The sequence below is a fragment of the Gossypium hirsutum genome, chromosome A02 (assembly GCF_007990345.1).
Source record: "Gossypium hirsutum isolate 1008001.06 chromosome A02, Gossypium_hirsutum_v2.1, whole genome shotgun sequence".
NCBI lineage: Eukaryota > Viridiplantae > Streptophyta > Magnoliopsida > Malvales > Malvaceae > Gossypium > Gossypium hirsutum.
The window spans coordinates 7,573,991-7,584,255 of NC_053425.1; the positions used below are offsets into that span (position 1 = coordinate 7,573,991).

General features: G+C 31.6%; 1 long non-coding RNA gene across 7 annotated transcripts; it reads left to right on the forward strand.

The window, feature by feature from the left end:
• The first annotated feature begins 5,752 nt into the window (after nucleotides 1-5,752).
• LOC107933189 (uncharacterized) lies at nucleotides 5,753-9,425 on the forward strand. Of its 7 annotated transcripts, XR_001693570.2 has the most exons (7): nucleotides 5,753-6,101; nucleotides 7,653-7,848; nucleotides 8,540-8,648; nucleotides 8,737-8,807; nucleotides 8,903-8,965; nucleotides 9,094-9,150; nucleotides 9,228-9,425. It is a non-coding gene; the product is annotated as an uncharacterized lncRNA (long non-coding RNA). The 7 variants fall into 7 exon arrangements; XR_005911251.1 differs by having other exon boundaries at nucleotides 8,903-9,150; XR_001693568.2 differs by adding an exon at nucleotides 6,850-6,907 and having other exon boundaries at nucleotides 5,758-6,101; nucleotides 8,903-9,425.
• Nucleotides 9,426-10,265: the final 840 nt, after the last annotated feature.

The window sequence follows — 10,265 nt, forward strand, 5'->3', positions numbered from 1 at the left end:
TGCCTTAGACAATACCGATGGTGTGTGCGATCCCATAGGCTTCCATGTCGCTCAATTGCAACTAGTATTCCAGTGCCCCAATCCGATATAACATAGATATCAGGTTGGGGGCATACATGCTTCCTTAACCTAGAAAGAAAGAAATCCTAGTTATCAGTTGACTCCTACGGTGTTATTGCAAACGCAATTGGAAGAATTCTCCCACCACCATCTTATGCCACAACTAGCAATAGCCGATGGGTATATCTACCATACATAAAGGTATAGTTAATTTGTACCAATGGGTTGCAATACACAAATGTGCCTCGACATTGCTTAAAGCTCCAGAACAGATGTTTAAACACTTGGTATCCACGGAGCAATCGCTCATTGTAGTACGTAGAAACCGTTTCAAGGTCTGTTATGCAACCTAGGACGTATCTCTCTAGCACCTGACACCACAGCCAAACCTCATTATATGAAGTGTCCCACCCATTATGCATCTTTTCCAACGTCTTTTGCTTAACTATCCAAGCCTTGCGGTAAGAAGGCATATACCTCAATTGGCTATGAATACTGGCAATTATGCATGACATAGAAGTCCTGGGATCCGCCTTCAACATCAGTAGTATTAAGCTAGCTATCATGCCTGAATCCATCTTGGGATGATCTTGTGAAACACCTGTCAATGAAGTACATTAAATAATGCAACATTAAGTAATAACATTATTATTCAAAACCCTAAACACCCAGTGATATTGTACCGGTAATATGGGTTTGTGGACATTTGTACTTTTTTATCTTCTAAAAGTCTGTCTTTTTCCTAAAAGAAGCCATGATTTTCTATGAACATATACCGTCTTGCACTCATACTTGGCCTTGAACTTCACAGATTTGGATTTAACCACATTGTAGTTAACCCCGTGATTGATGCTATGTTGTTTCAAAGCACTAAGAAAACTATCTTTACTGGAAAACTCCTTACCAACTTCCAAATCACCCGAATCCAATGTCGAACCTGTATGGTCACGCGTTCTGTATGGTAAATCTGGAAACTCCAGCACATCATCTACCAATGTATTGACATTATGCATGTGGGTTGGAGGCGAGTACGCCTTGAATCGCGGATCTTCTTCTTTTTCGTCTGAACCCCCTTTAACATTTTCAATTTTGAATGGAATAGACTCCGGTTTAGAAAATAATGCAACTTCTGTACTATCGGGGCCAGGCTCTCGAGGTGGATATCAGACTCATCATCCAACCCACCATCATCTACAATGTATGAGGTCCCCTCGCCGGTGGACGTCTTAGGGAGTACATCATCCCTTCTTCTAGACGTTTCGTGACATCTCCAATCAGATGTGGATTGCCAACCACTAGAAGTTGACGTCATTCCTCAATACGTATTTCCAGCATCGAACATTGACCCACCGATGTACATGTCCTATCCACTAACTAAGTGTCGTGTAGGAGTTGTGTTTTTCCATATTGCCACTAAATATGGACGCTTTCATGTTCTGCCTCCCACTAACGGAGTGTCAGCTAGGGGTCGTGTATTCCTCTCGAACAGCAGTTGACGTTAAAGTCGCAAATGATTCATTTGGTGATAGAAATTGAACATATAGCTCAAGATATGATGATCCACTAGCGAGATGGGTCTGCACCATCGCCTTAAAGCTATGAACACCTTTGATATCAAATGAGTCATATGTCACGGGATCAATTGGAGTACAAAATCGATACTTAATAGAAGAAACCCTACTTGGCGTCGTTCCGAAGATTTTACGCCTAATTCTTTTACGAAATTCTGTAAAATCTATACTCTCGTTAAAAACCATTCCCATTGTGTTCTCTAATAAAAAACAATGTCGTTCTCGGTGTCACGAACCTCACCATCATAGTAAACAACAGCACTAATATGTTCACTCATCTTCAATTTCTATTCTGTTTAGCTTCTCTAATTTTTTTTGCTGTAACTTATGATCTCGAGAATGAAATTTGCCTCGTTTATAGCCTAAGGCCAATCATGAACTACTGTAGAAAAAGAGCGTCCACATGGGAGCTTTTTTCAAAAATTTTGCTGACATTTCATCCTGCTTGAAGCGTCTTTGATACTATTTGTTCAGAAACATCTTCTCAAAAAGCGTCCACGTAGGAGCTTTTATCTGTAATTTTGCTGACAGTGCATCCTGCTTGAAGCGTCTTTGATACTATTTGTTCAGAAATGTCTTCTCAAAATTATTTTTTCAGGAACTACTGTAGAAAAAGAGCGTCCACGTGGGAGCTTTTTTCTGTATTTTTGCTGACAGTGCATCTTGCTTGAAGCGTTTTTGACACTATTTGTTCAGAAACGTCTTCTCAAAATTATTTTTTCAAGGTAAAAATAGTCAATTTTGTTTAAAAAATAAACACAATGTTATTTTTAAAAAAAACTAAACCCTAATTTAATTAAATTTAACCCTAAACCCTAAGCCCTGATTTAATTTATTTAAAATCCTAGAACCCTAATTTACTTAATTTATTTAAAAACCATAAACCCTAATTTAATTTATTTAAAACCTTATTTTAATTTATTTAAAACCTTAAACCCTAATTTACTTAATTTATTTAAAAATCATAAACCCTAAACCCTAATTTATTTAAAGCCCTAACTTAGTTTATTTAAAACCCTAAAAACCCTAATTTACTTAATTTATTTAAAAACCATAAACTCTTATTTAAATAATTTTTATAAAATAACACTAAATCTTGATTTATTTTTAAAATCTACTAAAACTAAACCCTAACTTGTTTTAACAAAAACCTTTACTAAATCGTAACTTATTTTGGCAAAACCCTAACCCTAAAAACCCTAAAAAATCCTAGAGACTAAACATGCAAATATCCCTAACATATAAAAACACGGAGCAAAGTGCGCCCTTGGGGAGCGCTTTTTGCCACGTCAGCAAAACGCTTCCGTGTAGGCGTTTTTTTTACTAACGCGGCAAAAAAGCTCCTTCAGGGGCGCCGTTTACTAGCATTTTCCCCCTTAAACATGGCCACGTAGGCGCATTTTTGCAAAAAGCAGCCCTTTTTGGTAAATAATTGTGTAATCGGGCCATTTCCGTAAATATGCTTGGAAATGAGCTTTTTTAAGTAAATTAGTCCTTCGGATCACATATGGGTACAGTATGGGGCAAGACAAAGCAATGGACCTTTAGTTAAATGATACAACATCAACTTTAATCTCATCCAAATATTATTAAGGTATAATGATAAATTTTGGTTCTTCAACTTCAAAAAAAAAATCATTTTTATCTCTTTAGTTAATTTTTTTTTAAATTTTCATTTTTTGTCAAATCACTCGAAAATGAATGGAAACAATTAATGTATATTAACTTTGCACATCCATGTGACAATCCATATGTATGCCACCTTAGCAATTAATTAATTTGTTGAAAATTTAAAAATATTAAATATATATCTTTATAATTTTTAAATAATTTTATATTTTTTCTAAATTTTTAAACTTTTAAACTTTTAATTAATTGTTGATGTGATATTTATGTGTATGTCACGTCAGTAAAATTAACAAATATTGTTTTTTATTTATTTTGGGTTAATTTGACAAACAACATCAAATTTAAAAATAAAAAAAACGAAAAATTAAATAAGTAGTTAAAATGATTTTTTTTATAAAGTTGAAAGAGGAGTTAAGTATAATTTTTTTAACCTTTATGTTAATCATCGAATGAATTATTCACATTCAGTTTTTAGAAATTCAAAAACCATAATTTTCTTTTCATTTGTAGTCCTCAAATCTTGATTGCAATTACTTACTTTAGACTGATACTTATCAAGATAGCATCATTTTTTTTTGTTTTCTTTTATGGATTTTAATATCCTTGATTTTTGCTGGTTATTTTTCTCATTGAATTATATAGCAGTATGAGAAATTAAGAATGGGAGTCACTTAGTTTTCTAGTTCATAAAAGTGAAACCAAATCAGCTAGTAGTCAATTAAATGAATTATGTAGAAGAATATTTGTTTTACAAAGTAAGGTTTGAGGACTATTAATATTATTATTACGAGTAGTTATATGAATCAATTGGGCACTACAGGAAAATAGGGCTTTAGCGGCGTTTTTAGCGGCGTTTCATCAAAAAACGCCGCAAAAATTGTAAAACACAGAGCAATAGCGGCGTTTTTAGTAAAACGCCGCTAAAAACAGAGCAATAGTGGCGTTTTAACAAAAAACGCCGCTAAAAACAGGTCAATAGCGGCGCTTTCGGTAAAACGCCACTAAAAACCAGAGCATTAGCGGCGCTTTCGGTAAAACGCCGCTAAAAACCAAAGAATTAGCGGCGCTTTCTGTAAAATGCCGCTAAAAACCAGAGCATTAGCGGTGCTTTCGATAAAACGCCGCTAAAAGTCATATAACCCTTAAAACTCTAAACCCCAAAAAAATCATAAACATTAATCTATAACCCCTAATGCACTAAACCTCTGAAGTTTAAAAAACCTTAAACCTTAAACTATAACTTTTAAAACCTTAAACCCCAAAAAATATCATATGGATGTTGATGTGTATATACATTGATATTAATGTAAAAGCTTATGTTCATAATAAATTGTGGAAGAAATACTTAATATTGATTAAATTTATTTTTGGGTTTAGGGTTTAATATTTAAGGTTTAAGGTCTATGGTTTAGGGTTTTATGGTTTAAGTTTAATGGTTCGTCGTAAACCTAATTGGTTCCTTCCAATTACGTAAATCAATAGTTCAAACCGCACTCAAAGGTAGGGCATTTCCCATTTTTATAGGAACTTCTGTACCAGAAACAATGGTATCTCCAATTATAGCCCATCTGGGATGTAAAATATATCTCTTCTCACCATCCCCATAATGTATGAGACAAATGTATGCATTTCGATTAGGGTCGTATTCTATGGTTACGATTCTACCATATATGTCTTTTTCATTTCGTCGGAAATCAATTTTACATGTTAATCTCAAGTGAATCATATTCAATAATTAAATTTTAAACCCTATAATTAATTATTGTTATCGATAATAGATATCTTGATTTTGATAAAAAATATTTTTTATATATTAATAAGGTGTTATATTGTTTAATGGATTGAAGGGATATTTTGTGGAAAACGTTTTAAATGATAAGTTTATCTTTAAATTTTATTAATAATTTATTGTTTATACGATTTTAATATTTATCTATACTGACTAATTAAAATATATATTTATTTATATGAACGAAAATCCTCTGCACTCATTTGTGTCTCCACATTTTTTTAATTGTAACTCATTTTCTTTTTATAAAATAGTGAATTTTCCTTTATTCGTAAATCAATCTTCTTATTAAAAAGTTGCAACCCTTTTTTTGTTTTTTTTAAATAAGTGTTGTTTTAGTTCCAACTTGTTTTATAGAGTGTTTTTTTATTCTTTTAAGGTTGATGGTTTATGTTTTATGATTTAGGGTTTGAAGACTATAATTAAGAGTTTAGGTTTAGATAATCTCTTATATATTAAATAAAAAGCTTAAAAATTTAATATTTAATATTTTAGTCCATATTTTAGTTAAAAAGTTCAATATTCAAAATTTAAAAAAAATCCAAAAAATGATAATCTCAGCACAAAAATTTTGAAAGAAAAAATAGAAAAAAAATATGTTAAAAATGAAAAAAAAATCAAAATTGAGCAAATAGTGGCGTTTTTAGTAAAAACGCCACAAAAGACCATTATTTTTTATCCTTTTTTTAAAATCCCGCTCACAATTTTTTGGTTACCCGCTTCTCATCTTCTCCTCATTTCCTTTTACTCTTAAAATTTGCCCCCAAATATCCCATTTCCAGCAACACCAATTCAATACACCTACACCAATCACACTTCTTTTTCCTTTTCATTTCACTGCACTAAATTCACCCACCATAGCTACTCCTTTTCATTTTTGCACTGAATTCACTTTCCCACTCTTCGATTTAGAGCTTTCAATCAAAATTGATCTAAGCATAAATACCCATCTCCGAATAGATCTGCTTGTTTATCGCCTCTTGCTTTCGTCTCTTGTCACCAGAAAAAACTATTCCTCATAGTCCAAAGCTTAACAACGGAGGTTTCTTGAGGTTTGAGTTCTTTTAAAAGCTATATTTAAAACCATTTTTTTAGTTTTATGTTGATTCTTCTTAAAGATCCCAATTTGTTTTTTCAAGCATTCAATTTTTTTTTAGTATTCATGATAGATTCCTTTTTTTAATTCAACGATTTTGGTTGTTCTGGATCTGGGTTTTGGAAGTTTACTTGTTTCCTTTCAAAGAACAAAAAATGGGTTATTGTTTGTTTAGTGAGAAAGTTGAAGGGAAATTATGGGATCTCATGTTCTTTTTGGTAACTCTTGGTTTTAGTGATATGGTGGGTTTAGTGTATTTTTTTTCAAAATCTCAGTTTTAAGTTTCTGAATCGTGAGATTTTAAGCATGTGCTTGGTAAACAAACATAGAATTAGGGTTTTGAAGTGTTTATTTGGGAACTTAAGGGATCTTTGTGCTTAGAAAACAAACTAGATTTTATCCAAGAACCGTTAGTTCTGTTTCAACTATTATCTGAATTTTTATTTTTTGCATTATTTTACTCATGGGCTTTGTCATTCCCTATCTTGTTCATTCAGTTTGTTTTTCTTTACTTGTATATGTTTAAAAAACACTATTGGCTGAATGGCGGAGAGTGCCGTAATTTAAACTAAAGTCATTTCGTTTGGATTTGTTGTTTTACAAGTCCAAAAAGCTAGATTTCTGCAGGGAAACTATTTCATATAAAATTAACCCAACTTGTTGTGGGAATTGCAAATACTGATTTCCATGTTGGTTTGGTGTAGGCAATTGTTGTCAGATATTCTTTGTGGTTATAATACTTGAGGCCATGCCTGCTACAAAGTAGGTTGCTTTACATTTTTCTGCCTGCTATAGGTTTCTTTAATTCTAGTAGTTCAGGGTTTTCTTTTTCCTTTTTTTTAATTGTTTTTCTTTTTGTTTGTTAAAATTTTTGAGGTGCGTGCTATGAAATTTTGTCTACATTGAATAATTTTGTTTCTTTAGAAGAATATTTCTCTTGTTGAATATATACTAGTCAGTGTTTTTATAATGCAATAGAATAGTTTGAATGTGATCCTATGGTGTCTGAGATGTATTGTATTAAAAAATCTCTCTTCTTTTTCCTGCTCTAATGGTTCTGAATTTTTGTTTTAAACTTTAGTGGATTTACTTTTTACAGTTTTTCTTGGGATTTGCGATATTGAAAGTGCTTCGATTAGATACTTATTTTTGTTTTTCCTTGTCATTGTTAAGAACTTATCTGGCTGTGTAAGAGTTACAACGTTTACTTGTATTAATCTTAGTCAGTACATTGTGGTTCTGTACATTTTCTACTGTGATATCTAATTTTCTATTGGATTTTTATGCAATTAAATTGATTGTTTATTAAAACCTTTTGTTGTACTAACTTGTATTAAGGTTTTTAATCTTTTATATAAGTATGGATATGTTTATTAACCTTTAGACTTTCTCGTTGACCTTCCTGTTTCTTATATAGTTTTTTGATAAAATGTCAAGAAAGCTTGTGATCTGGTTTTCGGTTATTCTATTCTGTTGAATTTTCTTATTGGATTTTCCCCTTTACCAGAGTTCTGATTGCAGTCACATTGGCTATGCATTCAACAAGTTGATGAAGCAAATTGGACATCCGGATGAGTTTGAACTGCCAGATTGCTTTAATAATTGACTTTCTGTTCCTTGTGTAGAGATGGATGAATTTGCTTTAGGATCTTATTGGTCATAGTCATGGAGAAGCTGAAACTTTCGTAGCAATTTCAGAAGAGGTATGACAAATATGCTTACGTTTAAAAGAGATTTGCTTTTCGTAAGATTCTCCTAACCTTTCATTGCTGCTTTTATGATTTTCTTTTCACATAGTTGGGTGTATTCAAATTGCTTTTGATTTGCCAATGAGGTTTAATAGTGTTTTCACCAAATTTATTTTGGTTTAAATCTTTTTCTGTGCCCTTTTTATAAAGTTATTTAGATTTGGTTCAAGATAAATTCTAATTACTATTTTCATTGTGCTTTGTGATGCTTGATTTTGATTATAGTCTATGTATAATTTTATAACTATAATTGTACTTGTGAACTTAAAAAAAATGATTTAGATGTCTTCCTGCTTTTCGATGCGTATATCCCTCCGAATGATTTTTCTCAAAGACTATGGAATGTAGACAAGTTCATGCTTTGAATGGAAAAAGAAATACTTGATACCAAAGGCAAAGTCAAAAAATTATTTTAGGGGATACAAATGAATGGAAATTTTAGTGGACAAAATGCAATTATACCATTATACTATCTTGTAATATCTTAAAAATTAAAAATTAAAACTAGATTGCCGTGTTTAACGATTTAAAGGCTGTTGGAAGTTATATATGTCATTTACCTTGATTATGGATTATCTGTCATTTACCTTGCCTTGAAACTGCGGATTGTATTGATTCCTTAATTTGGTTAATTTTCTTTTCGTAGGTTATTGGCTCCCTATATATCTTCTGGCATATTTTTAGAAATTTTCAAGCTTTGGATAAAAGGTCATAAGGTGATCGTTCTAGACATTCCGTTGTTCTAGCTATTCCAAGTAAAGCTTTTGATTTACCCTTTTTTTCATTTCTTTATTTTTGATTAATGATTCGGTGATTTGATTTTTTTTTTTTGAATTTTTGCAGTCATTGATGGATTGAAGGAGAAATTCGCTGAGGCAACGAGGTGAAACGATGTTAAAGCTATTGTTCTTACGGTGAGTCTCGAGTTTTTAATCGAATCATCATTTTATTGTATGTTGAGTCTTCGAATTTTGCTCGCTGACTTCTGTTTTTTAATTGGTCGACGAAGGCAAGGGAGGAAGGTTTTCCGGTGGTTTTGATATCAATGTTTTCACGAAAGTTCATGGAACCGGTATGAGTTTATTAGTTAGGCAATTTAATTTGAGTGTGAATTTAGTGATTATCGAGTTAATTACTTAAATTTAGTGAGGACTGGAAATTTAAAATCTCTGATTGTGTATTTGATTGGTGGTTAAATAGGTGATGTGTCGGTCATGCATGATGTAACTGTTGATCTTGTCACTAATGCTATAGAAGGTTCCTAATTCCTTTTCTTATGTTGATTTTTTTTAAAAAAAACTTTTGGCATCGCGTTAAACATATTTCTGCTACAGGTGTTTCTAGCCCACGGACTACAGCTTGAGAAAATAAACAAAGCTTTAATATTTGATTGTAAATTGTCTTGCAACGTTTAGATGTTTTGTTGTTTTTATTAATAAACAAGAAGCTGTATTTGGACTTGCTGTTAGTAAAAGACTTGTTGTATTTTATTTATATCTTTATATTTAATCTAATTTTTATTATTTATTTTAGTTTTGATTTTATATTTTTATTTTTATTTTAATATTTAATAGCTTGAGTTCTAACTTTTGAATTTTAATTGTGTTATTAATTTATTATTTTAAATTCTAAATTTGAATTCATCAAATTTTATATTTAGTTTTAAAGTTAAAATTTTCATAGAAAATTTAATTTGATAATGAATTTTAATAGAAAATTTTTATATTTATATCATGGATATTATTCTCCTCAATATTTTGTTAATGAATTTTAATTTTTCATGACCTTTATAATATTTTATAATATATATTTTTTTAAAATTTCATGACCTTTAGCGGCGTTTGTCAAAAAAGTGCCGCTAAAGGTCGTGGTCTTTAGCGGCGTTTGCAAAAAAAGCGTCGCTAAAGGTCATGGTCTTTAGCGGCGTTTGCGAAAAAAGCGCCGCTAAAGGTCCTAATCTTTAGAGGCATTTGCGAAAAAAGTGCCGCTAAAGGTCATGGTCTTTAGCGGCGTTTTTTTAAAAGCGCCGCTAAAAGTCTTTGTTTTCAATGGCGCTTGCAAGAAAAGCAAAGCCACTAATTTTTGCGGCGTTGCATATAGCGACGTTTTTTGCGGCGCTTGGGTAAGCGCCGCTAAAAGTATTGGCGGCGCTTAAAAACGCCACTAAAGGCAAAAAAAACGCCGCTAAAAATCTATTTCCTGGGGATAAATTTCAAACTTAATATCTTTCTAGACTAGTAAGACTTTTGCCTCATACAAATAGTGAAATATTAGTTAGTTTCATTAAAATTATAAATTTATATACAATAATAAAATTATGTTTTAGCTCTTTAAAAATTATAATTCAATGAAATATTAGTTTAGCCCCTTAA